At 39.8% G+C, this 26,840-nt stretch overlaps 1 pseudogene; it reads left to right on the top strand.

Moving 5' to 3' along the window:
- The first annotated feature begins 439 nt into the window (after positions 1-439).
- Gm13484 lies at positions 440-5,259 on the top strand (annotated as a pseudogene).
- The last annotated feature ends 21,581 nt before the right edge of the window (positions 5,260-26,840 follow it).

Here is a 26,840-nt window from a genome sequence, read left to right as displayed (position 1 = left end):
CAACTTTCATATAGATATGCAAAGATCATGTATGTAAGATGCTGTTTGCAAGACATCTCAAGTCAAAACATTACTTGCAATAGCTCAAGATCTGAAGGTTTTGAAGTATAGCTCGATGAAGAACACTGTATCAACAAATCAGTTCTCTGGAGTATAGAATGCAGATGTTTTACAACCTAAACTTTCCCTACTCTGTCCCATCATGCTGAGTCAGCAAGGTGTGACCACCAAAGGAAGGACATGGTTTTTCCCCTTGAGTTTCTGTGGCTGCCTATTTCCCTGCACTCATTAAGCAAGCTGATCCTAGCTAAAGGCTCTGGTTAGTGTGGGTCCCATCTACCCCTGTTGACTCTGTAGTTAAAAGTTCCAATGCCCTTTGTCTGAAACTTTTCCCTTTCCCACAAGGACTTTCTAGCACTCTATCCTGCTATAAAGCGTCATGGACTTGTCTGGTCCTGCCAAAATCAAGCAGGCTAATCAATCAAAAAAATCAGTCAAAGGCATCAAGGTAGTAGGTAACCAACTTGCCAGACTTACCTACCACTTCATTTTCAAAAATATTTAAAATTCTATTGCTATTGACTGTACTGAATAAATGTTTTGTTCACTACTTATTTAAGTATATATATACATATATATATGTGTGTGTGTGTGTGTGTGTGTGTGTATACATATATACACATATATATATATTAGATGTATTTGCTAGGATAAAGAATAATTATTTAAAGGTAAATATGTTTACATAGATTAGATTTTATACAATATATTTATGCATCCAAACATTACATAGTATCCCAAAATTTGTACCATTTTATGAATCACTGAAATGAAGTAGAAAAGAATAGGCCATAATTCAAAGCAGATTAAAGTACTCAGTGCTGGGTAATTTTCAATGAATTGAACAGTGTTATTATACTACTGTTGCATTTAATCATCTGAGGAAAACACTAACACTTTCTGAAACATACTAACAGATTTGGATATTTGCCTTGTTTAATGTGTTTTCCAATTTAAAGATCGATTCTTTAGCAGAGTAATTTACACAAAATTGACTTCAGAAAATAATCCATTAATACATTGATCAATTGTAAGTCTGGGGTGTCTGCTTTGCTAGAAGCATTATAATCAAAAGTCACATGGTGAGCAGCCATTTCTTTCTAGACAACAGGTAAAAAGTCACTTACAATTGAACCAGGAAAAGTTAGTTATAGATTCAACTGTGGAGAGGTCAGAGCATATCTAAAAGCTTCAAATATACCCCTATTCCAACGTTCTACACACACATGTCCAATAAATCCATATTTGCAGAATCAAAATGAGGAGTCCAGGAAGACTGATGAATGAACAATAAGGCAATGATAATGTTTGAGAGTTTAAATATGTCTAACCCCGTGTTGGACACTGGATCACGTATTCATGCATCTGATCATCCCGTGGCACCTCATTACAATGAATAACACTAGGGTTTTCTGTTTCAATTAACAGCAAAAATGTTAACTCCGCATTTGCTCGATATAAGTTCCTATTAGATTCAAGACCTCACCTGAACCTAACAGTACTCCTGTCATACAGTAAAGGCTATGAATTATTTTTAAATTTAATATCAGAATATTGCTGGGGGAGGTGGCACATGCCTTCAGTCCTAGCACTTGGCAGGCAGAAGCAGGCAAATCTGTATGAGTTCAAGGACAGCCTGATTTTCATAATGAGTTCCAGGACCAGGCAGAACTATATAGTGAAATCCTGTCTCAAAAAAGTATATCTATATCTATACATCAGAAATTGATATCAGAAGAGGCCAGAGTTCTTTGTTGTTTTCCACAACAAATTATACTTGACTTCTAAATCTAGTTCACAGGAGTACTTTTCATTATTCACATACCATTATATTATACATTATTTTAAATTATTCAAGAATATATTATTTTGTTGCTGTTGATTTTAATCAAGAATCTTAAGATGTTTTGGCATGCATATAGCCCAGTAGTAGAACACACTTTATTTTGACCACGTGCACACACAAACACACACACACACATACACACAGATGCACACACAAAAATGTATACACACACACACACACACTCACACACACACACACCTGTATAAACCTATGGGATGCCCCCCACAACACACAAAGAATTTTTAAAAATTGACTATCATGGTAGTATTATGATCCAGAAATAACCTGAATTTTTAGTTAATCTTTCATACTTTTATTTGTAATTTTATCACTCATTCACTGTTACTACTTTCCAAATTCATACAAGTGAATTCACATCATGTGAATTCACTTTTTCTGAAGTGATTTATTCACGTTGCAGATCATTCCTTTGTTTGGCTGTTTAATTTTCTTTGGAACAAATATGTTATGTTTAGTTACTCTCAACTATATAATTAAATTTTAATTATTTCTAATTTAGTACTACGGATGTATATATGTCTTTTTGTTGGCCTACCTGTTTTCCATCACGAACCTTGTAAATACTGGGACTCACTACAGCACAACCTTGGACAAGAGCTTCCCTGGGTTGTGAAGACTAACACTCAAGGAAACTGTTCAAAGCTTTCACCAAAGTTTATTTGAAAAGAATGACAATAGCCTTTATAAGGGGATGAAGCCAATCCTTACACAAACGTGAACAGGTCCTTGAAAAGGGAAGTTTCACCATCTTGTAATAGAGGATGCACTACTATTCAGGCAGGACCCTCTCTCAGTTTCCTTTGAAATGAGTCATCATCAGTTACAGCACACAGCTGGGAAGGAAGTTTATGCTGCTGGTCCACACACATGTGCATGTCCTTATTAACCCATGTTTCAGTCTCTTACCTCTTCTTGGAAGATATCTGACTTCACGTTCTAAGAGGCTTTAAACTCAATATTCTCAGGCATTTACAGTGCATTCTAAGATTGCTCATGCAAATACAAGCATGTGAACAAACATCTTCTTTCCCACTGGCAAAGTGTATTTTTGATACATTTCAGGAACGGAGCCTCAGGGAGCTATTCTGTCAGGGTGATTAAAAATGGAAACTGGTAGCTGTTGCTGCCATGGGAGAGTAATAACCAGTATAAACTCACCCCACTGGAGAAATAAGCAATGACTTATATTTTATTCCATTCCCCCAAGATTTTATAGTCTATTAATGATCACTGATTTTCAGTTAATATGGTTCTTGTAATTAAAACAAAACATCAAATTATATTTTCCGCCATAATTATTGTGTAGCATGATGGGGTTTTGGTGCTACTGAAAAATTTTTTTTTAAATCACCAATTGTATTTTTCAACATGTTAATCTCTGGAATAAATAATATATATACCCCAAATGGCTACAAGCAAAAGCAGGGTAAATCTGAGAGTCGGCCTTCTAAGCATTAACAAAATACTAAGAACAGTGTAAATCTTATCTAGCAAGAAAAAAAGATAAGTTATTATAAACAGCTCATCTGTAATACTTCTGTATAAAAACTGTTTGAATATCTTTGTAGCCCGGTGATGACTTAGGACTTCCTGCAAAAACAGCAGTAATAGAAGAGCTGGCTTTGGAACATGAAGCGGGTGGGACATTTCTCCTCTCTTTCTGTTCTCAAGGAGAAAAATGTTATCAAATGTAAGGACCTAACCTGCTCCAGGAGTATTTGTAGTGAGTCTGCAGTTTGGAAACTATATTGAGTGAGATTTGACTCTTTCTTCAAGATCTTATAACTGAGAGAGAAAATGAGGCATCACACAACTCACAGAGAAACCTCACAAATAATGATACCAGTGAATCAAATCCAACTTTTTTATTTTATTTATTGAAAACCCTGAGATACAAAAACTAAAACTCAGACTTGAGCTGGAACACACAAGAGTTCTCATTGTTGTCCATTTCCCAGCCTTTTAATGGATTTATGCTTCAAAGCCACCAAGTTGAAGATAACATCGTTTATGAGAGTAGACTTACAACTCCCTTGTCCAGGAAGCTTGATAACCAGGATGTAAATTACTACAACCATTGGTAATTTACTATGCAAATCACTACAGCCAATTGTAATTTTCTTAACAAGATTACATAACACTAGCCATAGGCTCGGTCTATAGGAAGTTGTAAAGAAGGCTAGCTTAGGAGATAGAAGATTATGAGTTCACATAGAGATGAAAGACAGCACCAGAGCCAATTGGAAGTAAATTATTTATCTACAAGTAAACTACACTACTGAATTTTTAAAAATAGATGAAAAAGTAAGCATTGTCTCCTTCAAATATATCTAACCTAAAGGAGTCAGGGATAAAGTATTGAATGTAAGAAAATCTGAAGAAAAAGTCCAAGGCAAGACATGATCCTTGAATTTTAATCACTACCGACACTCCTGGTGATCTTTCCAATTAAATTAGTTTAAAATGTCTCTTCTATCATGGAGGTTGTGAGTGTTAAGGGATATTTGAGAATGTAAATGTCTCACAAATTATGGGAAATAAATTATATACTTAATAATTATGTAACAAGATATTTTATCATGTATCAAGCTTCTTTTTTTAAAAAAATAAATGTGTTAATATAGATGTATTGCCTGTATGTGTATATTGGTATAGTATGTGAGTGCCTGGTGTCTGCAGAGGCCAGGATAGGATGCTGGATCCCCTGGAACTGGAATTACAGAGAGTTGTGAGCCACCATGTGGATGCTAGAATTGGGACCCAGATCTGGAAGAATAGCTAGTACCCTTGACCACTGAAACATCTCTCTATGCCCTAGATCAATAATTAACTGGAAAGATTTTTTTTTTTTACTCATTTTGATACTGAAACTACGCCTCTAAGAATATTTTCTAAGAAAGTTATAGGACAGCAAAGCAGATGCAAGATAGCAGCAACCTCGGGCTTGGGAGCAAAAGGCCCTGGAAATTTCTGACTTTTGGAAGAGCTGGCAGAAGGCCAGAAAGGCTTAGGCAATGGCACAGTTTAATGGGGTCTAGAGGAGGCCGGAGACATGACACGAGATTGTTAGAGATGATTATTAGGCCTCCGAGAACAATTTATAAAACTAAATACACAGCCTTAAAACAGAATGTGAGCCTATGTACCGAGAAGCACTCCGTCTATGAAATTTGTAACAAGTCGTGAGCAGTGTGAAGAGTTCAAATGGAGTAGTGGATCCAGAGCCACTGTAGTGCTGGCAAAGTGCAAGGATTCCCACAGCATCAAAATCGTCCTGCAGGAGCTTGAAAATGTCAAAAGAGAATCTACGGCAGCCACCAGGAAACAGTTAGGCCAATTAGCCCAAATACCTCCTCTGCCCGATCCAAACCAACTCTGGATTTTCCACAGCAGTGAAAAATTTTCTCCACATATCTGTAGACTTCAACGTTCTGAAGAGGTAGCCCCACTCAGACTTCATCCTGAGACACTGAAACACTGGTCTTTTGAAATACCTAAACTGTGCTCTGTAGCGTCTTCCTCTGTGCAGTGCGACATCTGCCAAACGTAGCCGCTGTCTGCTTAACTGAACTTCTGCGATCAAGACGGTATGTTCAAATTGGTTTCCTTTAGGAGCTGTGAGCACCAAAAACGCAACTGTGAATCACCTGCTGCTGACACAGGGCCTGGGTTTGGCTGCCTCGCTCTCCTACCACAGCTGCGCGGGGCACTTAGATGGGAAGGCTTCAGGTAGCGGGACTACTGCTAGCCATGGGGAGTGGGGGACGGGGGGAACGGGGGGGGGGCTTTGGCTGTCCCTCTGCTATCTTTCTTCTTCCCCACTCTTCCAAAGGAACCCTTGGTCAAAGCTTAGATTGTAACTCCCCTTACTCCTCTCTGAAATTGGCCTCAGGTGAGGTATTCAGGACTCCCTGTCTCTCCACCTTTATCAAGCAGAGCTACTTCCCCCCTTCCTCCTCAACTTCCTTGCTGTCCATCACTACAAATGCTCGCTGTGCCCAGAAACCATCAGATGAGGATGGGAGAACCTGGCCTCCCTCACTTAGCTCAGGACCACACTTGCTCACTAGCCACAAGCCTGAGGAAGGGAGTCCTGGCCCTCAGCTCTTCTCAGCCAATGAGCTTTGAGCTCAGGCCTCCAGGTGAACAGAGCAGTCACAGGGCCACTCATACCTGCCGGAGCTCAGGGTCCTTTGTGGTTATGCCTAGAGAAAGGCGATGCGCGAGGAGCCTAAACACACTGGTTCTTAGATGGTTCCTCTTCCCATCGTTTTGAATTTATACATTGAAGAAATTTGAACAGAGCTCTTGTGTTATCCTGGCCACTCATCAGATGTGATGTGGAGCCTGACAGGTTTTAGTGTTGCTGCTTCCTCGGACCCTCGACAGGGACCTGGAGGAGTTCTGTGCCACTGTGTTTTTAGATGGATGGGCCCTGCCTCCTGGCTCCTTGCCACGACCCCCACCCTGCTTAGGATCACTGAATGATGAAATGTGGATGCCCAGGAAAATAAAAGCAATGCGTGGTGTTGAAAAGAAATTGTAAAAGCAGAGACAACTCCATTTACAAGTATGTTTATGAAAGCTTTATTTGCATTAACGTGTGTTGAAAGCAATAATAAAGAAATGGAGAGATGTCTTAGCAGTTCGGGGGGTCTGCTGCTGTTCCAGTGAATTTGCCTTTGGTCATCCGCACCCATGTTGGGAGGCTCACAATGCTTGTAACTCGAGCGCCAGGGGATCTAATGCCTTCTTCTGGTCTCTATGGCTCACTTATGTGCAATATACATACATATACACATATCTTTTTTTTTATTTTTATTTTTTTTTTTAGATTTATTTATTACATGTAAGTACACTGTAGCTGTCTTCAGACACACCAGAAGAGGGCGTCAGATCTCGTTACAGATGGTTGCGAGCCACCATGTGGTTGCTGGGATTTGAACTCTGGACCTTCGGAAGAGCAGTCGGATACTCTTACCCGCTGAGCCATCTCACCAGACCCACATATCTTTTAAGAAGAAAAAAATTAATTTCTGGGGATGAGGGACAGCTTAGTGGGCACAGCACTGATGAACAAAATGAGGACCTCCATTCAAATCCCCAGTATCCACATACAATCTGGGCACGGCTTCTCCTTTCTACAACCTAGGCATTGGTGGATGGAGACAGGTGTATCCTAAGAGCTAGCTGGCAGCCTCGTTTATCCAAAAAGTGTGACCTTCCAGGTAAGCTCATGAAACTGTTTATCATTTTCCTTCTATATTCCTGTATTTTCAAATTGCTTTATTATAATCATTATCATAGGAGATGAAATGTTGATTCCAATATCTTGTAATGGGAAAAGACTATTGTCATTTAGGTGTATGTTCTATTTCCCGGGCATGCTGGCTGGTTTCTTGAGGGCAAGAATTGTGAAACTGACTTCTTTGGATCATAATATGTAATTCCTGAATTAAAGTGCCCCGCTAACACTTTTCCAAGCAACAAATAACTGCCAGGTTTTTCATCCTCAATCCAAATAAAAAGAGAGATTTTTCTCAAACCATTTTGTTTTTAAATCACACCCAAAAGCTTCTTTATGCGTACTGAATTAAGATTCTAAAAATTAGGCCGTTGTAAGCAGTTTTGAAAAAGAATTAATAAAAAGTCGGTTTATGAAAACTCTGGGAATAGCCTGTATAAAATCTGGCAGCGTCTGCTCCAGGAAGAGGGCCCGCTTCCAAAGAGGAAGTCTCTGTCTGTTTTCCTCATGGAAAAGAATAGCATCTCCTTTCATGAGAAACTAAAGCGTGCGATGCAAAGGGCTGACTGCCTTCTACTGAAAACCCCATGTGGACCAGGGTGGAGAGCAGCACATGGTGGCAGATCCTTCTCCGCTTGGTCCCATCTGCTTAGTGGCACTGTGCCTACCTGCCAGATGGTGTGCTGGCTTCCCAGGGACAAAGGCGCCAAAAGATAGCTTTAGAAGACAGGGTTACGACCACCCCTTTGGGTTTCCTGCCTTGGTAATAACTCAGCAGTGTTGGTGACCCTGTCACACTGCACATAGATTTTTACAGTTTCAAGAAACCCAGTGTTTTCTGAGTCCTTTTGGCGGGCTGCTGGTTGGATTCCGATCTTTTAGGTGCCTTCAGAAGAATACCAATGCAAGAGAAAGAAAGACTGAGACCACCTAAACAGCTGAAGTAGAAAACACCCAGAGCATCTGCCTGATGACCCTCTGGGTCATCTGACTGTGAAATGAACAAGGGGAGGTGGGTGTTGGCTGCGAAGCACTCTTTCCATGAAATTAATTAATTAATTAACTAATTAATTAATTAATAAGTGGTTCGATTTACTCAGGGAAGCTGGTCTCTAAAGTCGGGGTGTAACTCAGATTATTTCCCTCTGATAATACAGGCCCTGGATCCCTAGCACCACACAAAGAACTATAAGAAGGGACAGAAAATGGGAAGGGAGGCATCATGTACACTAAGAGAAACTCTGTGTGAAGTGCATTCATCCATGACTTGTGTTCAGCCAGGATTAGGGGACACAATATGGAAAGCAGAAGAAGAGGAGGGCAGCTCTCCAGCATCAGGCTGTATGCTGTGCAGTGGAGACAGTTCCCGAGTGTGGAAGCCTGAGTGGCAGGCTTGTTGTGTCGTAGACACGAAAGGAAGCAGCAACAGCCTTGGGAGTGGAAGACTCCATCTGCAGATCTGTTCCCCTGCACTCCCAAAGTCACAAATACCAGTGTCAGTTGTTGGAACATTCTTATCAGCAGCTCCCACATCCTAACTTCCTTCTAAAGGCATTGTCAGTCCATCACCTTTCCTGTCCAGAGTTTCCCAGCTTACCTGAGCTTTTTCAGTTATCAGTCCTTTATCAAACCTGTTGAAGTAGATAAATAAGAATACAAATTGTTTCTGTTGAAATTTAAAAAAAATGAAGACAAATCTTTTACACAAATATAGAATCAATACATAAGCTACAGATGCCACCCCCTTTTTAACAGAGTCTCCCTATAGCACAATGGTTGGCCCAGAACTCTCTATATAGACCAGAGTGGTCTTGAACTCACAGTGATACTTCTGTCTTTGTGCCCCTGATTTTGCCAATAAAGGCAAACACAGCCTCATCTGTCCTAACTCTTTATTTACATGACAAGAAAAATTTCAAAGATGAATCAGAAACTATATCAGGAACCAGTTATATGAATGTTTTGAAAGCACAGAATTAGTAGTTTATGTAAGATGTAAACACTGGGTTCCACAGGAGAGAAACGTTACATTTAGTCTTTCAGGGCTTCTGGGTTCCCATTACATAGAAAAAATCATGAAGTCAAGCCCAAGCGTATTTTGGAAGGTAGTAATCCATCCCTCAGGACAGGCTTGTTAGTGAGATGCCCCATTGTGTCTGAGAAAGAATATGCCACACTCTCTTTTGACACGTTTCCAAATTCTGAGTACATTGAAGCACATATTTGAGAGTTACATACACAGTGCTCCTCCCCCAATCCCAAACAATACACAGCATTGCCATTGCTCTTGGTTGGTCATCAGACCTTGATCATAAAACTCTTTTGTTCAAGGCAGCACACACTCTGGCCATGGGACTTAGGGAAATCAAACTGCTACAAACTTGGAAGCTTCGTCCTACCTAGCCGGCCTTCACAGTACCAGATGGCTTCTGCAGGAGAAAGCCATGCACAGTCTTAGCCAGCTCACTATCTTGCAAATTACAATAACCACCATCTAGCTAAGGTGCACTCCTGTGTCTTAGTTAGGGCTTCCCTGCTGTGAAAGGACAATATGACCAAGGCAACTCTTTTAAAGGACATTTAACTGGGGCTGGCTTACAGGTTCAGACATTCAGTCCAATCTCATCATGGCAGAAAACATGGCAGAGTGCAGGCAGACACAGTGCTGGAAGAGCTGAGAGTTCTACATCTTGATCCATATGCAGCAGAAGGGATCTGCTGTCTTTGACGTGCAGCAAGGAAAAGGCTCTGATTCCACACAGGGCAGAGCTTAGGCATAGGAGATCTCAAAGCCCACCCCTACAATGGCACACTTCCTCCAACAAGGACACACCTACTTGTAGAAGCCCACACCTCTTAATAGTGCCATTCCCTGTGGGTCAAGCATTGAAACACAGGGTCTATGGGAGCCAAATCTATTCAAACCACCACACCCTGGGTGCGATAGAGACATGAAATTAACCAATTATTTTCTGATTTGATGTAAGCCCCATGCCACAGAAGGGAACTCATGCCTGGTTTTTTTGAATCTGATCCCCCAACTAATCACCAAGGAGCTCACAGTTCTGAGATGAACCTACTACCGCTTTGCTAGCTGAACAGTTTCAAACTGCCTTCTAAATATGTATTCCTATACTCACAGATTAGAACATCTCTCCATCATCATCAGAGAAGTGTGTTTGTACAATGTATAGCTCATAACACGGCTCACTGAGTGAAAACCAGGACATGACCATTTTAAGGGATGGGTGAGGAGAAGGCTTTTATTGTAGATACGAGGGAGGGAACCGACCGATGCATCTGGAAGAGTCCAGACTGAACATGGCCAGCAGAACAGGCCAGGCTATGAGAGAAGTGGGCTGGGGGCAAGAGAAGGAGAGAAAAAAAGGGGTATAAGAGAGGGGACCAGGAGAGGGAGAAGAACCAAGAGGACGAAGAGAACCAAGAGAGCTTGTGGCCAGAATGGCTTGGTTATATAAATAAAAGAGAAGCTTGGAGAAGCGAAGGGGAACTCAGAGTCCAGAGAGGTTTAATGTGGGGGTTGGGAGGTGAGAATGGCTGAGAGGAACCAGGACTCTGTAATAGACACTCAAGGTGCTAAGAGATCCTGGTGGCTGGCATCCGGTTTCATATGCTGATCAGCACTCCAGTTGGCTATTTATCCTGATTTTCTTTGAGACCTAGCACTCCCAACTAGTCAAAAGGCAGGGAATAACTGTCTATGGAGTGCTCAGCCATACATCAGCTATTGGTATATGCTGATCCCCATGGCTCAGGAAACACCACAGAAAATGTAAGAGCCAAAGGGAGATGAGAACCAGGGTTAAACAGCATCTTATGGTCACGACAGGACACCTGCACCCAGGAACTCACCACAGCTGTGGATGACTGACCAGTAAACATTCCAGTAGAGATGGGGGGGGAGTTCATGAAGCCTCACTCCTAGCTGAGGAGTGACTACGTTGACTATGGATAGCAGCTGAGAGGAGGAGAATCAGTTTTCTTAATGATTTAGTGGCTGGTGCTATGACCATGCCTATATGGGTAGCACTAATTGAACTAAGTGGGGAAAAGAAAAAGACAACATGAGTCAATCTGTGAAGAGTTTTGTGAGGAGTAAGAGCTGAATATATTTTAAATACGTATGTATGAAATTCTTAAGGAAGAAATAAAAACATAAACAGAGAATTCCAGTACAATTAATGACTGCTTAAAGATTTCATACACAGAAACACGACTTCTTTTATATAAAGATGCTTTTAAGAACATCAGGTGGCAGGGGCTGGAGAAATGGCACAGAGGTTTACTACACAGACTTTTCTGTCAGAGGTCCTGAGTTCAATTCCCAGCCACCATATGGTGGCTCACAACCAACTATAATGGGATCGATGCCCTCTTGTGGTGTGTCTGAAAACAGCTACAGTATACTCACATAAACTAAGTAAATATTTAAAAAAAAGAGAGAGAACAACAGGTAGCAATAAATCATAAGTAAAGACTTTCTAGCTATAAACCTTAGCAGTAGTTGTACCTGATCAATTGTAATCCTGTTCAAGGCACCTTCAGAGGCTCACCTATCAAAAGGAGGGAGAAGATGTTTCATAGCGACTGAGACATAACTTGCTTGAGAGTCACCAAAATGATATGTTACTATGCCCCACACGCATGCTTCTCCCTTGATAAACTCACATCCACACTTGGGTGTTCCTTAACCTTTCTATTAACCTTCATGCATAAATGTTTGTTAAGCTTTCTATCTGATCAAGGGGCAGGGGCCGAGGGCATCACCTCTATGCCCAGCCACCCTATGGCAGATGAGTGGCAGGGTCAGCTCTCCCACACTCGTGCCATCAGATAAGGCTCACCCATACCCTCACCATCAGGGCTAGCTCCATGGTGCTGCCTTGGGATTGATTGCTAAAACCCAGTGCAGAATCAATAATGACTGATGAAGAAGGTGGGTCAATGAAGATGTGAAGCACAAACAAATTCCATTCTGATTTTGGGAAAAACAATATTCAAAAGAGACCAAATTTTAAATATTAGAAAGCAGTTACTATGTAGGCATATTTATATTTAATGCATGCCACATTTTAAGAATATTTATTCTCCATAAAAGTGATATCATTGGAATAAAATATTTATTCCCACCCTTGTGTGAGGAATTTCAGCATCATTTCTTCTATTCCCAAGGGAAGTAAAGCTTCATCAGATAGGACTGCCTAACTCTGTATAATATCATCTAAAATAAAACAATAGCAAAAACAAAACTAAATATAATGAAAGATAATACTCAAAAAAAGACATTATAAATTAAATCAAGCTAGGACTTTTTCCATATAAACATTTTTTCTGCCTTCTTGGGACTCTAGTTCACGGCAAATCCAAGGTCCCTAATGAATGCTACACTGAAATATTCACAGAACAATGCTAAACATTTCTCTTTTGTGTTTCTTTTAGTCTTTTAGATTTAAGATAAAAAAATATATAATCTTTCCCACTGGGCTGGATTTCTCTTCGACCCGAGTGGACGATAAATTCCTTCCTGGAAAGGCGATTGCTTGCCCTTGACTCTCTTCCCCGTTGTTATAATCATTTGTGAAAGAGATTAAGAAACACCTTTGACACTGGCCTGTGGCTTTCAGATTGCTATGTAGCTATTCTTCTCCACCCTGAAATCTGAATGAATGAGCTACTGGAAGCTTGCTGGAAGAAAAGAAATCCACATGTCAAAGCAAGCAAGCAAGCAAGCAAGCAAAGGAAAGGGGCTGGGGGACTGTTGGAAAGAGCAGTAGACTGTAATCTAGTTAGTAAATAATACTGCAAACCAGGGTACAGTGTAAGTGAAAAGAACAAATTGATTGGCCTGAGGAGATTTCATAAAAATTTTGGCATTGCACAGTGGGAAAAATCGCCTTGCCTATTCACATCAGCTAAAGCATTTCTTGCTACATTTTTTTAAGAACAAAAATTAGAGCAAAGTGGAAGGTTTCTGAGCAGAGTTCTAATGGACTTGTTTGCTGTGTGATTCATTGCCTCACCCTATGTAAAAGCATTCTTTTCGGACGCCAGGGAACCAGGTAAATTACCTAATTCACCTCAGCAAATTTTCATGTGCAAAGAAAACAAGACAGAACATTTCTTAAGAACCGCCAATATTTATTTCCATTTGTCCAGCAATGTAAGTTGATTTGCTTATTAAACTACTTCAATTTCAAAATGTTCATATTAGCTTAAAATGTATAGAAATAAAACCTACAATCTAACACCTAAAAACACTGAACATTGTGATGGTCTTATAAATAATTTTGGTGTCTACCTATGCAAAGAACAAGCATGCATATATAAGCCCATGTCAGCAACCATGAAATATAAGAAATAGAACATAGTGTATCCACTAGTTTTATTTTGATGCTCCCAAATTCCTTCTGTGCCAGGAAATGGCCTCCATGCAAACACACGAATGTGGATACCCACACATGTGGGTATACACATGTGTATGGAATAGATCTGACATACAGACATGTGCTCCCAGAAGTTCCGAGGAATCTCACCTAGAGAATCTCTTCGTTGTTAAGGGAACTGGGGCTTCCTGTCAGGATTCTTAGTCTCCTTAATTAAAAAAAAAAAATAAGATCAGATTTAGAAGGAAGCTTGAGAACAATAGATAGAATGTAAAAGAGCCCCTCGCCTCAACCTCAAGCATGCAAGCTGTAGAACTCAGTAGCTGTCTGGAGGAGGAGGACAGGAGAAAGAAATGAAGGCTTACACTCTTGGTTTAGGCTCAGAGGTTTGATGACCAACCACAGGGCAAAAAGAAGGTAGCTTCAGAGAAAGAATTAAGAAGCCCAAAGTGCCAGAGGAGGCACACTTATACTTTGGCCAAAATATGAAAGAGAAGACAAAGGAAACGTTAGTCCTTTCCAAGTCGGAATTCTGAACAGTGAACAGACCTAACAGAACCTTCCGGTAGCAGGGATACTAGGAAGGAAAACGTGTGCTTTTTCACTAAGGGAAAAATGCATCCTTTTAGCAAGGCTTTAAATGTATCTGTCCTCTTGAGAGGCAGTCTCTAAGCCAGGTGATTGACAGTTCCAGCTAGATTAATTCGTAAGGGAAGAAATAATGGTGTGTTATATCCCCCACCAAAGTCATAAGTAAATACTATTCATTTGACCAGGAAAAGATAGCTTTGCCTAAGTAGGCCTAGACAGAGTCCTGATTGAGGCTGCGATAACACATATATGTATATATCCTCTATGTTTGAATTACAAGTTGAAAACAGACATTGACATTAAGGCTTCTGAAAAAATTATGGGCCTTGTTTTGAAAGAAAAAAAATGACTCTTATTTTAAAATGTACTCAATACAAAATGAAAAAGAATGAAAAGAAAAAAATTAAAATTCAAAATCTGGAATTTGATCATTCTTTTTCTATTCAGAACATTTACAATAACATTTGTTCTATTTTTATTGTTTTAAATAGTCCTGATAGCTATACAATTTTCAGTTTCAAAAACCTTCATGTTATTTGATCGTATTTTCTTGTTTCTAAGTTCCCTTCGATCTGGTTTGGACATTTTTCTCTCACCATGGCCAGATATTATGATGCACACTTGTAATGATAGCTGCTGGGAAGGAAGCTACGGCAGGAGAATTGCCTCAAATTTCACGGCCAGACAGAGCTTCACAGTGAGGCCTATCTCAAAATAAAAATAAATAATTTTGCAGCATGGTATAATCTCCCCAGAGTATCACCCTATTGAATTTATTATTTTCCAAATGGCTGTATTACCGAGGTTATATTATCTTTATTATCTAGTGTATAACCTAGAGTTTCCACACAATCCCCACCAAAATTCTAACAGCATTTTTCATACTATTGGGAAAAGATTTTTGAAAATTTACATAAAAGCACAAAAGACCCATAAACAGCCAAATCAATGATAGGCATAAAGAACACTGTTGGAGTCTAATACCTGATTGCAAGTGATATTAAACCATAGCAACAAAAACTGTATTGTACTGAGAATACAATAGGGTGGAGTAATATTGGATAGAGTGGGATAGAAGAGAATAGAGCTCAGAAATTACAGAGCATAACTACAGCCACCCAATCACAGACAAAGGTGTCAAAGGCACACCGCAGGAAAGGTATCTTCATCACCAAATGGTCCTGGGAAAACCAGGAACCCATATATGAGAGAGTTACGTTATATCTACAGTTCTCACCCTGAGCCCCATCTCCCAACCACCTACCCCAAAACAACTCAAGACAACTCAAAGCCCTTACTAAAACAAAACAAAAAAAATTCTCAGATCTGAAGTCGCTAGAGGAAATAACACCCAGAGTTTTCCCACTTGCTCTTGAAGCTTATGCACTGCCTATATCTTTTTTGAGCATGGTGAGGTTTTTGTTTTTTGTTTTTTTTTTTTTTTTTTGAGTTCTTAACCATTCTTTTTCTTTGAAGAATTCTTGTCTTATTCTGGGAGTGTATGAACATATCATAATTTTAAATATGCATTTTCCTTTATTATTGGCCATACTTCTTGTATAGCCTCCTCAAGCTTGGAGGCTATGGGTGAGCAGTAGAAGTGACTTGCCAATAAGAACTCACCTGCAGCTATTACTGTCTGTGATCATGATTACTGTATGCTGACACATTTTGACTTTCAATAACCAGTTCTTGGCTCAAAATTTTGCCACTTGAGTCTATGGTCTAGGCTATGGTAACAGTAACGTTTGAAAGCACATCGGCCTTAAAACATATATCAGGTTCTTATTATCTATACCAATTTTGCTTTTATTTAGTCACTGTTTGGAGAGCCTTCATATAAAGTGTATGAGTTAGGGTTCTGACCTGTTTTCTTTTGTTTGCTTAATGGTAAAGCAAATGCTAACCTTTCCTCATTGTTGTTAGGTGAGAAAGAGGAATTGCAGTAGCTGGTGACTAACTTGCTTGTCTGAAAGACCTTTCATCTTGTAACAAGCAGGTGGCTTTCAGGTGTGGTCATGTAGCTGGCTGGTGTTAATAATCTGTCCAGACATCTATGCAAACATTACTTCAGACAGAGAGGCTTTATAGACACCATGCATGCATGTCCTCCTCGCTCTCAGCCTAGAGGACCATGATAAAGCGCCTAGTTGGTTGGAAATCTCTTCAGAGCCTCCTTCCTTTTGAACACTACTTTCTCTTAAACCCTTGCATGGTTGAAATGATGAGTATTTTCTTCCCTATCTCTTTAAAGTTTATTTTATAGAGATAACTTTATTCTTCAGACATAGATACCAAGATTCTTCATACCTCTCATGGTTAATGCATCATTTTAAGAAGATTTACAATGACCTATGTTATGTTATGATGAGGTATTTAATTGTAATTGATGAGCCAAAGGAGACTAACACTTTGATAGCTGGACTTTGATAGTCAGTCTCAGGAGGAGGAAATGGCCAATTAAAAGAATAGACCCTGATGGTCAGCTTTCATAATGTAATCTCATGGTTTTTAGCAAGGCAGGGGGAGTGAGAAAGAAGGGCAAGGCCTGTCAGAAACATGTTTGTCATGCTCCAGCTGGCTAGCGTCCCTTTTTAAAAGGTATATATGAAAGCTTTAAATTGTAGACAAGACAGGTGGAGAGAAATAGCTTTAATCGTTAAAAAGATGTTAGACCTTGAAAAGGGCACTTGATGTGGTGCCCTTTCCAGAGAGCTGCGGAGGCAGGGCCTGAAAGGACTGGAGTCCCTACAGTGAGCTTGGCAGGCCACTGCATCAAGGAAGGTGAAGTCTAACTAACAGTGAAGACCCCAAGATGTTGGTATCAGAGCCTGGGGACAGCAACTACAGAAAACCAAATGCGTAGAAAGAGGCCAGGTGAGCTTCAAGCCCCAGAGCTGGGGTGGGGTGGGGCCTTTAGGAGCCCAGGTGATGCTATCACAAGCCTCAGGTGCTATTTGCCCTGGAGAACTTGCTTCGCCCTGACTGTTATTCGCTATGGTTCCATTTTGTTTTCCTTAGGAATAGAACTATTTAGTTATGCCACTGCATTGAAAGATTGCCTTGAGTATCAGAAGAGACTAGACTCTGGACTTTTACAAAATGTTGAAAGACTATAGGGACTCTTGAAGTTATACTGGATGCATTTTGCATCATGGGTTGGCATACGACTACAGAGACGAGAGACAGAGTATGTAGCTTAAAAGTTATGTCTAATTGTCCACACGATCTAGAATGCTCTAGAGAGGCAAGTGTCTACAGCCTGGTAGTGAGGGACTTTCTAGATCATATTAATAAAGACACTTAAACCACCAGTCCATGTGCTGGGCTCCAAGACTGTATAAAGAGGAGGAAGTGAGTTAAACATCAGGGTTTTTGCTTTCTGCTTCTGGACTGTGGTTAGAGAGTGACAGTCCTTGTCAAGGGCTCCTGCTGCCACAGTAGACTGTACCTTCAAACTTTGAGCCAAACTAAACTCTTCCTTCTTTCCTTCCTTCCTTCTTTCCTTCCAGTTGATTTTATCAGGCATTTTTATCACAGAAACAAGAAAAGTAGCTAAAACATTGTCCATAGGAAAACCACACAACTTTGCTTAAACTAGAATGCTTTCCCATCTTGCTTGGGATGCCCTGTCCTAGGTTTTAGATTAAAAAATTTACAGTAGGCATCACAAATGCTTTATTTCTTCCATCTATTGTCAGTACTAAGAGAACCACTAATACAAGCAATAAGACAGCTCAGTGGAGACAGGCACTTGTTACTAAGCCAGATGATCCAATTCTCTAAGTGGAACTCAAGTGGTTGAAGAAGGAACCTGGTTGTTACAAATTATCCTCAGACTTCTGCAGAGATACCATGGCATATGCATCAAAGTGCAATACATATAAATATATATTTATATATTATACATTATATACAACAATGTGCATTATATGAAATAATATGCCTTATATAATATGTATTATATAAATATATAATATATATTACACTTTGCTGTGTATATATATATACATATATATGTAGAAATGTATTTAATATATTTATTACAAACATATATATTGAATTAATTTATTGGGGAGCTGCTATATCTCCTTCTGCTCCCAGATATATAGGGCATTTCTATGCCCACTGTAGCCCATATAGCTCCCAAGTAAAAGACTAAGAAACCTGGTATTTTATAGAAGAAATGATTTCTAGTAAACTCTTTGAGTGTTCACATTAGTAGATAAATTAAAACTTAAGATATGTAAAGTGGAATGGGGGAGTTAATGTGAGAAGCAATAAAAAGATATAAATAAAATAGTTAAGAAAGAATTCCAAAGGCAACTCTAAAAATTAAATACTTACTTCGATGGTATGAAGGACATTGTTGCTATTGTGGTTTGGATGTGTATATTGTATGTGTTCCCTCATATGCTGGGACTTTGGCCACCAGAGTGGCAATGCTGAGAAGCAGTGAAATCTTTAGGCTATGGAGATCAATGCAAGGTAACTAGGTCTTTAGGTCATTGACAAGGAGGAGATTAATGCTTGCCTCCTCAAGTGAATTAGTTCTTGTCAGAGTGAGTTGTCAAAAGAAGACATGCCTAGCCTAGATCCTCTCTAGCTACCTCTTTGTTGTGCTATCTATTGTTCACTTGCTTGTGACACTGTAACCTTATGCTCTATCATATGTTCAACAGAGGCTGAAAACATGGGGCTGTCCAGTCTTGGCTGTTCATCCTCCCAAACGGTGAACTAAATGAACCTCTTCTTTCTATAAAATGCTTAGGTTTGGATACCTTGCAAATCAATCAATCAATCAATCAATCAGTTATTCAATAAATAAAAAATAAATAGTGGGCAGATAGAAAAATAAACAAATAAAAAAATGACAGGTATATGCCAAAATAAACAAATAAACCAAAATCAGTAAGGCTAAGCAGTGACCAGATATAAAAGAACTGAAAGGATAAAAGTAGAGAAAACAATATCTATTTACAAAATGTGATGAAAGTCAGATCTTCTTGCTGAGTTGTGGTTAAGTTTTCCAATTTTGGAATAATTACAAAAACAATCATTGGAAATAAGCTTCTTTCAAATACAAAATTGAGAAAAGTATCAAAATTGTGGGTATCCTGGTACATTGTAAAGCCTTTCTGAAGACTTTTTTCTTCATCTTTGTGTGCTTTTCAGTGTGACTTTGTAGACCCCCTTTAGTGTGGCAGAGTCTACTTTCACATCCTGAGATCGGAGATGCTCTTGTGACTGACTTTGGCCCATAGAACTGGTTGTGAGTGACACTGTGCCAGGTCTCATGAGGCCTCTGCTTTCTCTCCTCTCACCTCCCCGAGATCATGGAAACACGCTTGTGGTAGCACACCCGAGGGACATGCATGAGAGAAGAATCATCTTACTTAGAGCTAACTGCAATACTGTCAACAGGCAAATTCCCAACACAAGCAATTCGAGAAGGGAGCAGCCAGGCATAGGACAGAACAGCACAACTCCCCTGCTGACCTGGGCTTTCCTGAACAAAATTGAGTCATTATTATTATATGTCAAAGCTTTACCAAAGTTGACCAACCATATCACAGACATAATGAGCAGAAATACATTTACACCAAGGTGAAAACATGGGCTACGTGAGATGTAAAGAAAATCAGATGAAAGAGGAAGAGGAAATGAGAAAGCAGACTCTACTGCCAAATAAACGTAAAAGCAAATCCAAGGTAAAAGCACGCAGTGTTTTTAAAGCGTTACAAGAGTTGCGTGTATATATGAGTTTGTTCATTAAAATGACAAAAATATTTTGAGCATGCAAGACATGGGAATTATATTTCATATTTCTTATAAAACTTGAGTGAATGTGCATTTTGATGTGTTGAATTATAAGAAATGTCACTAGTAGTTTTATAAACTATTTTTTCCAACTTAAAATTCACATTTTAGCATGTGGAGTGGAAACAAATATGATTATTTTTATTAAGTGATGACTCTGTCAAGCAGTGTGTGTATGCTTGAAATAAGTAATTCTTAATTCTGTTTTAAAATACCCTGAAAATTTATGCTGTTTTCTCAGTTTAATAAGAACGGAAAATTTATGCATCAAACAATTGGTGATCAGCATTTCCATGAACTGATAACGGGCAAAATCTCATGGCTGTTATAATTCTGGATCTTAGTGGAATGTTGTCAAAATGGTTCCTTCTAAACAAAAGGCAGCAAATAATATGTCTTAGTATAAAAGTCCGTATCATGAGCCAGAGGCTACAGTCCAAAGCTGACACCAGGAAGTAGGTGCTGCTAAGATGAGCAAAAATGTGGTGGAGACATGGGAGAAAAAGAGAAGCTTGTGCTCTGTGAAACGAGAAGGAACTGGAAATCAGAGGGTGGTGACAAACAGCCTGATGTGCTGCCACTACCCCCTGAGGCTATGGTGATGCCTGAGCTCTGTGAGGCTCCCCACCAGGTGGGACATGCAGGAGAATTGGACCCACCCTTCATCTGCACAGGGCAGAAGACCTGGCAGGCTGGCTACCTTACTTCCCACCCAGGCCCAGATCCAGAGCTCTGAGCAGCCTCCACCCCAATATCTACCCAACCTATGATCTGCTACAGCCAGGAAAGAGGCCAGTCCTGCAGAAACAAAGCTGCAGAATCTCCAGGATATCTGATGGAAGTCCTCATGAGGGTCCAGTGTTGATGGTTGTAACAGAGTCCTGGGTCTTGAACCAAAGCAATGATTCATTGAAATGACCATTTCCAATTAAAGCTGTGTGCTGAAAGGGGTATACTGTGTAATATACCATAACTCAATCCAGTTTCCACTGTGAGATTTTGTTTGTTTGTATGGTTAACTTTTAATTTCTATTTTTGTTTCATATTTTCCTTTGAGGATAGATTACAAAGATAGAGGTACAGATATGGAAAAACTGGAAAATGAGTGGAGTTGGGGTGCATGATGTAAAATTCACAAAGATTCAATTAAAATTTATGAAAAGAAAAGTTCACGTCATAATAAATCCCCCAGTGGAATGGGAGCATGGTAGCCCCTGCCTATAATCTCCCTCTTTGGAGTCAGAGAGAGGAGTGTGAGAGCCTGAGGCTGAAGCAGCCAGATCACAGGGTGCACTCAAGGCTAGAAATCTCTTTTGAGTGCCTCAAAATAAACAAATGATTAAATAGCGGAAGATTGAGAAGAGACAGTACATGATGCCTTATCACGTTCACCTTTGGATGATAGAAAATGCTTATTGAAAAATTAATTTAAACTTAAAGAGTCACTACCAAATCAAAAAGACTGTACGGCATAAGACAAAATGACAATATAAGGAGAAGACAAGAAAAGGTAGGAAGGAAGGAAGGAAGGAAGGAAGGAAGGAAGGAAGGAAGGAAGGAAGGAAGGAAGGAAGGAAGAAAGGAAGAAAGGAAGGAAGGAAAAATAAAGCATGTGGCTAAATATCAAACCTTAATGGATATTAATGCTTTAGACTTCTACATGAAAACAAGTAATTATCTCATTTGCTTAAAAATCTCAAAATATTGAGATATAGCTTTCAGTCAAATCAAAATATATAAGGGCAAATGACTTATGAAAGACCATATATATGCTATTAAGTTCACATGGATAGATTTACATATGCATCTGTGCATATTTTAAATACCCAGCAAACTCACATGTGTATAAGTCATGTCAGAACTTATGAATCATATGAAGATAAACAAGAACTATAACGGAAAGCTTATCTCACTGTTGTTTCCTATGAAAGTTAGTGCCTAGTGTTCTTGGAAAGCCTCATAGACTTCATCTTCTTTTAAGAGTAAAACAGTCTAGGAGAGGGTATTTATAAACAATGCAGAGATGAACCAAGGTTTTTTTTTTCCTTGAGGGTTAAAATTAATTGTTTAAGTTTATACATAAATAACTTTTGTTTGTATGTTGACAGATGGCTTTTTAAGAATAGATTTTTAGTGACTGGAGTTGGTTTAATAAAGCCATGAGCAGTACTGACAAGCTATTCTCAACCCTCGTCTAACAGTGGAAAATTTACCCCAGAGAGAAGAACCCTGATGGGTCTCAAAATCCTGCTAAGTAAACAAAGAGAAAGCCACAGACTGACAGTGGGTTCTTGGTAGGTCAGGAACATTGATAGTCATTGGGGAACTGTGGCCTTGTCGCTCCAGGTGATGGGTTAGGACAGAGCTTTGTAGCTGTACCTATTCTGCACCATGGCCTTGAGATCCAAGATTCTGGGCAGGAAAAGAAATAGCAATATCAGAGAGCAGCAGGACACAACATAACAGACAGCAACTGATCTTTGGTTTAGAGTCATCTACAAGAAGGTCTGCTTAGCTATTTGGCTCCAGATAGCTGAGGTCTTTCCCTTAGTCAGCTGAGGAAGAAAAGAGGAGAGGAGAGGTGGGTGGAGGGACAGGGTAGGCAAATGCAGAATGCAGCATTGTAGGTATTAAACATAGACCTCCTGTGCACAACCTAAGAGATTTGGGGACACAAGGCAAGACCTAGGCCTCTTTTATTTCCTACCTAGGGCATTATTGCCACTTAACACATGTGTGAAGCCAAGGTACAGAGCATAAAGAAAAATTCCACTACAGATGAAAAATGGAGCATCCTGAAGTCAAGAAATTCAATATAGAAAACAGGTACTCAGAATAAAGTATTGTTCCCACAGAGCTAGAAGGGGAGGTAAAAAGTGTAATGTAACACCAAACCATTTCAGAAAGGGGACCATGGGAGATATTAGGATGAAACATCCTCATTTAAATAGGAATGAATGGCTTAAATGGAAGATTATGAAACAGGGACTATGAGCTAGTGAGCTAGATGCTTAAGATGAAGAACTGCCATAATGCTTCAACACAGGAGAAACAGAAGGAAAAATGCTAAATAGAAACACACACACACACACACACACACACACACACACACACACACACACACACACACACACACACGTGGTTTCACAGGGGATAGAATTAAAAGGCTCCATGTGGATTCACAGGGGATAGAATTAAAAGGCTCATATTATTTGACTTTTGGAAAGGGAAATATACATTTAGATAAGAAAAGGTTGGAGCATGATGAACTAGAACATCCTAGAATTAAAAACAAAGTTACATGAGCACTCTGGTGCATAGACACACAGTATGCCAAACAAGACAGACAGAAGAAAAGTTACCGAGATTAAAATTTAAGACATCACACAAGTTCAAAGGTTGTGATTTAAAAACATGAAGAAGAGAAGAATGTGAGCATTTCTGTAGAGATTAAGGAGTTATCTCTACAGCATCAGCATATCTCACACACGGGGGCTTACAAGTCATTACCAACCTCCAAGCTATAGTTTGGTCTCCTCAGGACACATCAGTTCAGGGAAAATGATCAGGATCCTAGCATAGCTTGAGGTCACCTGGCCTAACCTGTGTCTCTGAACACTAGCTGGACCTCAGAACCTGTGACTGATCTTAATTTGTCAACTTGATTATATTGAGAAACACCTAAGCACTTGATAAACTTAATAAAGCACACTGCTAGGTGTGTCTTTGAAGGGGTTTCTCAAGACAGCAAGTGAGTTTGTGGCCTGAGGAGGCACCTGCTTTGACTATGGGCAAGACACACTTTTATAGCCAGGGTCCTGGATGGACTAATAGGCAGAAAGAAGAGTCAGACCAAGTGTGAATTTTTGGGCAGTGTATTGTTTGTCTTTCTGTTTGCCATCTATTCCTCCTCCCTCTCTTCCCCTTTTACCCCAGTCTCTTCCTCCTTCCTTTCTTCCCCTCCTCCCCTCCCTCTTCTCCTCCTCCTCCATTCCTCTCTTCCTACTCTTCCTTTTTGTCTTATTCTTCACCTTCCTCTTCTTTTATGCTACCGTCAATCATTTGGTTATTCAAGGACATTATACTTCAGCTTTTGAAATGTAGACTCACTCCCTCAACAAATTTTTTCCAGGATGATTTCTAGCTCAGATGGACAGTGTCATTGGTCCCCCTGGTACTGATGCTGCCAGGTTCTAGCATTTCAGGCTGAATAGCTGTTGGTTTTCTCTAATCTCCAGAATGCAGACTCAACACTGTAGGACTTTTCAACCTATGATCGTATAAGATAATTTAGCAAATATCTCTTGTGGATTATATCTCATGTACATTTTATTGGTTCTGATTTTCTGGAGAGCCCAGACATATATCTGGGGAAGCTTTATACACATGTCTGGATTCTCCCATAGGGGTCTCCTTTAATGGGGTTTAAGTGGCCTACTATCCAGGTGATGCTATCCAGGTGACTATCCCAAGGTATTCCCCTGGCTCAGAAGCATTGACACTGCTCCTGTGGACATCAGAGTTCCACCCCAACACTCTTTCCCTAGTCACAGTATTACTGCTGCCCAGTAATCACTAGGCCCTGACCACTGGGGACCTTTCCCCACTCTATGCTTTGTGTGAGTTTTTCCTCCATCTTGGAATAGCTCTGATGTACTTTAACCAATATCATTGCCGCTCTGGATTCAGAGCTGGTTTAAGCCTCATTTATTTGAGTGTGCAGGCTAGTTTTATGTCAGCTTGACACATGCTAGAGTCATCTGAAAGGAGGGAATCTTAAGAGAGAAAATACTTCCATAAGATCCATCTATAGGGCATTTTCTTAATTGGTGATTGATAGGGTATGGCCTAGCAGCTCATTGTGGGGGGCACCATACCTGGGCTAAATGGTCCTGGGTTCTGTGAGAAAGAAGACTGAGCAAACCAAGTGTCTTAGTTTGGGTTTCATTGCTATGGAGAGACACCATGACTACAAAAGCTCTTATAAAGGCAAATATTTAAATGAGACTGGCTTACAATTTTAGAGGTTTTAACTCATTATTGTCATGGCAGAAGGATGGTAGCCCATGGGCAGATATGGTGCTGAAGGAGCTGAGAGTTCTACATCTTGATCTAAAAGCATCCTGGAAGAGACTGGATTCCACACTAGATGGAGCTTGAGCATAGGAGATTTCAAAGCCTGCCCCTAAAGTGACACACTTCCAACAACAAGGCCATATCTATTCCAACAAGGCCATTTCCTAATAGTGCCACTCCCTATGGGCCAAACATTCAAGCACAAGTCTCTGGGGGCCAAACCTATTCAAACCACCATACTATGTGAAACAAACCAGTAAGCAGCACTCCTCCATGGCCTCTGCATCATCATCTGGGGGTTTTTGCCTTGAGTTCCTGTCCTGACTTCCTTCAATGATGGACTGAGACATCAAAGCATAAAACAAACACGCCCTTTCTTTCCCACCTTGCTTTTGGTCATGGTATTTGATCATAGCAGTACTAATCTTGACCAGAGTATCAAGAAACCTGATTTTCCTAAATATCTCTGACATGGCATAGAGACTTAGAACAACAGAGACTTCATAATAAGATATATGACATTTCTTATGCATTTACAGCCTTACATTCCTTACAACTCTTAAAAGTCTTTCTCTACCTCTGGACTGCTTGTGTTTACTGTCACAGAAATGTCCATTATCTAATTAACCATTATCTATCTATTATTGCTAAGTGAATAATTGAATGATGCCCATTGATCTACAACCAGAAATATCTTAAATTGATATATATTTTGGTCCCATGCCATACAGACTTTGATTATATTATTTCACAAACATATTACTGTAAAGATAAAATGATGCCAGTGGGCACGATATAAGTCTACTTTCTGATGCACAAATATCATTTCAAAGCCATTGTAAACACATATAATTATTTTCCCTCCTTGTTAAAAAATAACGAAAAAATTTCTTTTCCTTTTGCAGTGAGAAGCCATGATTGCAAACTCAGTGATCTGTGAATGACAAAGTAGAAAAAAAATACATTATTAAAAAAAATTCTTCATTTGGGGTATGGATTATCTCACTCAGAACGATGTTTTCTAGTTCCATGCATTTGCCTATGAAAATTCTTCTTTTACATGGCTGAGTAGTAGAAGACCAACAGAGTCAACTCACCTGAACCCTTGCAGGCTCCCAGAGACTGAATCAACAACCAAAAATCCAGGATGGACTGCCCCTCGCCCCCTCCCTGCTTGTATGTAGCAGATGAGCAGCTTGGTCTTCACGTGGGTCCCCCAAATAACTGGGGGGATCCTTGAGCCTGTTGCCTGTGGATCCCGTGCCCCTAAGTGAAAAACCTGTCTGGCCTCAGTAGGAGAGGATGTGACTAGTCCAGAAGCACTTGGTGTGCCAGGGAGAGGGAGTTGACACCTAGAGCCGGGTTGGGGGAAGGGGGATTAGGGGAAAGACTTGCATGATGAGGTACTGGGAGGAGAGGAAGGGCTGGTATTGGATTGTAAGAAGAATAAATAAATTTAATAAAAAAATAGTTCATTTTATTGAGCCCAGTTTTTTTTTTCCTGTGATTTTCCTAGAATTGCTTTGATACAAAATGTCACTTCAAGATCCTTTGTAAAAGAATAAGAAAATGCTAATTCTTGTGTAAAGTAAGAATTAAGTGAACAGCCTATTCAGGAAGTGCTTTCAAGGGTGATAAATAAGAAATAACAATGAATCAAAATGAATCATTAGCTTTTCCAAATCCAAGGAATTCAAACTAATCAAAAAATTCTCAGTTCAGTCACCGTTAGACTTTGAAGAATAAAGCAAATGACAGCCTATTTGAATGGCATCTG

Source organism: Mus musculus, chromosome 2 (genome assembly GCF_000001635.26).
Source record: "Mus musculus strain C57BL/6J chromosome 2, GRCm38.p6 C57BL/6J".
In the NCBI taxonomy this organism is placed as follows: domain Eukaryota; kingdom Metazoa; phylum Chordata; class Mammalia; order Rodentia; family Muridae; genus Mus; species Mus musculus.
This window is presented reverse-complemented; position numbering and strand designations above follow the sequence as displayed.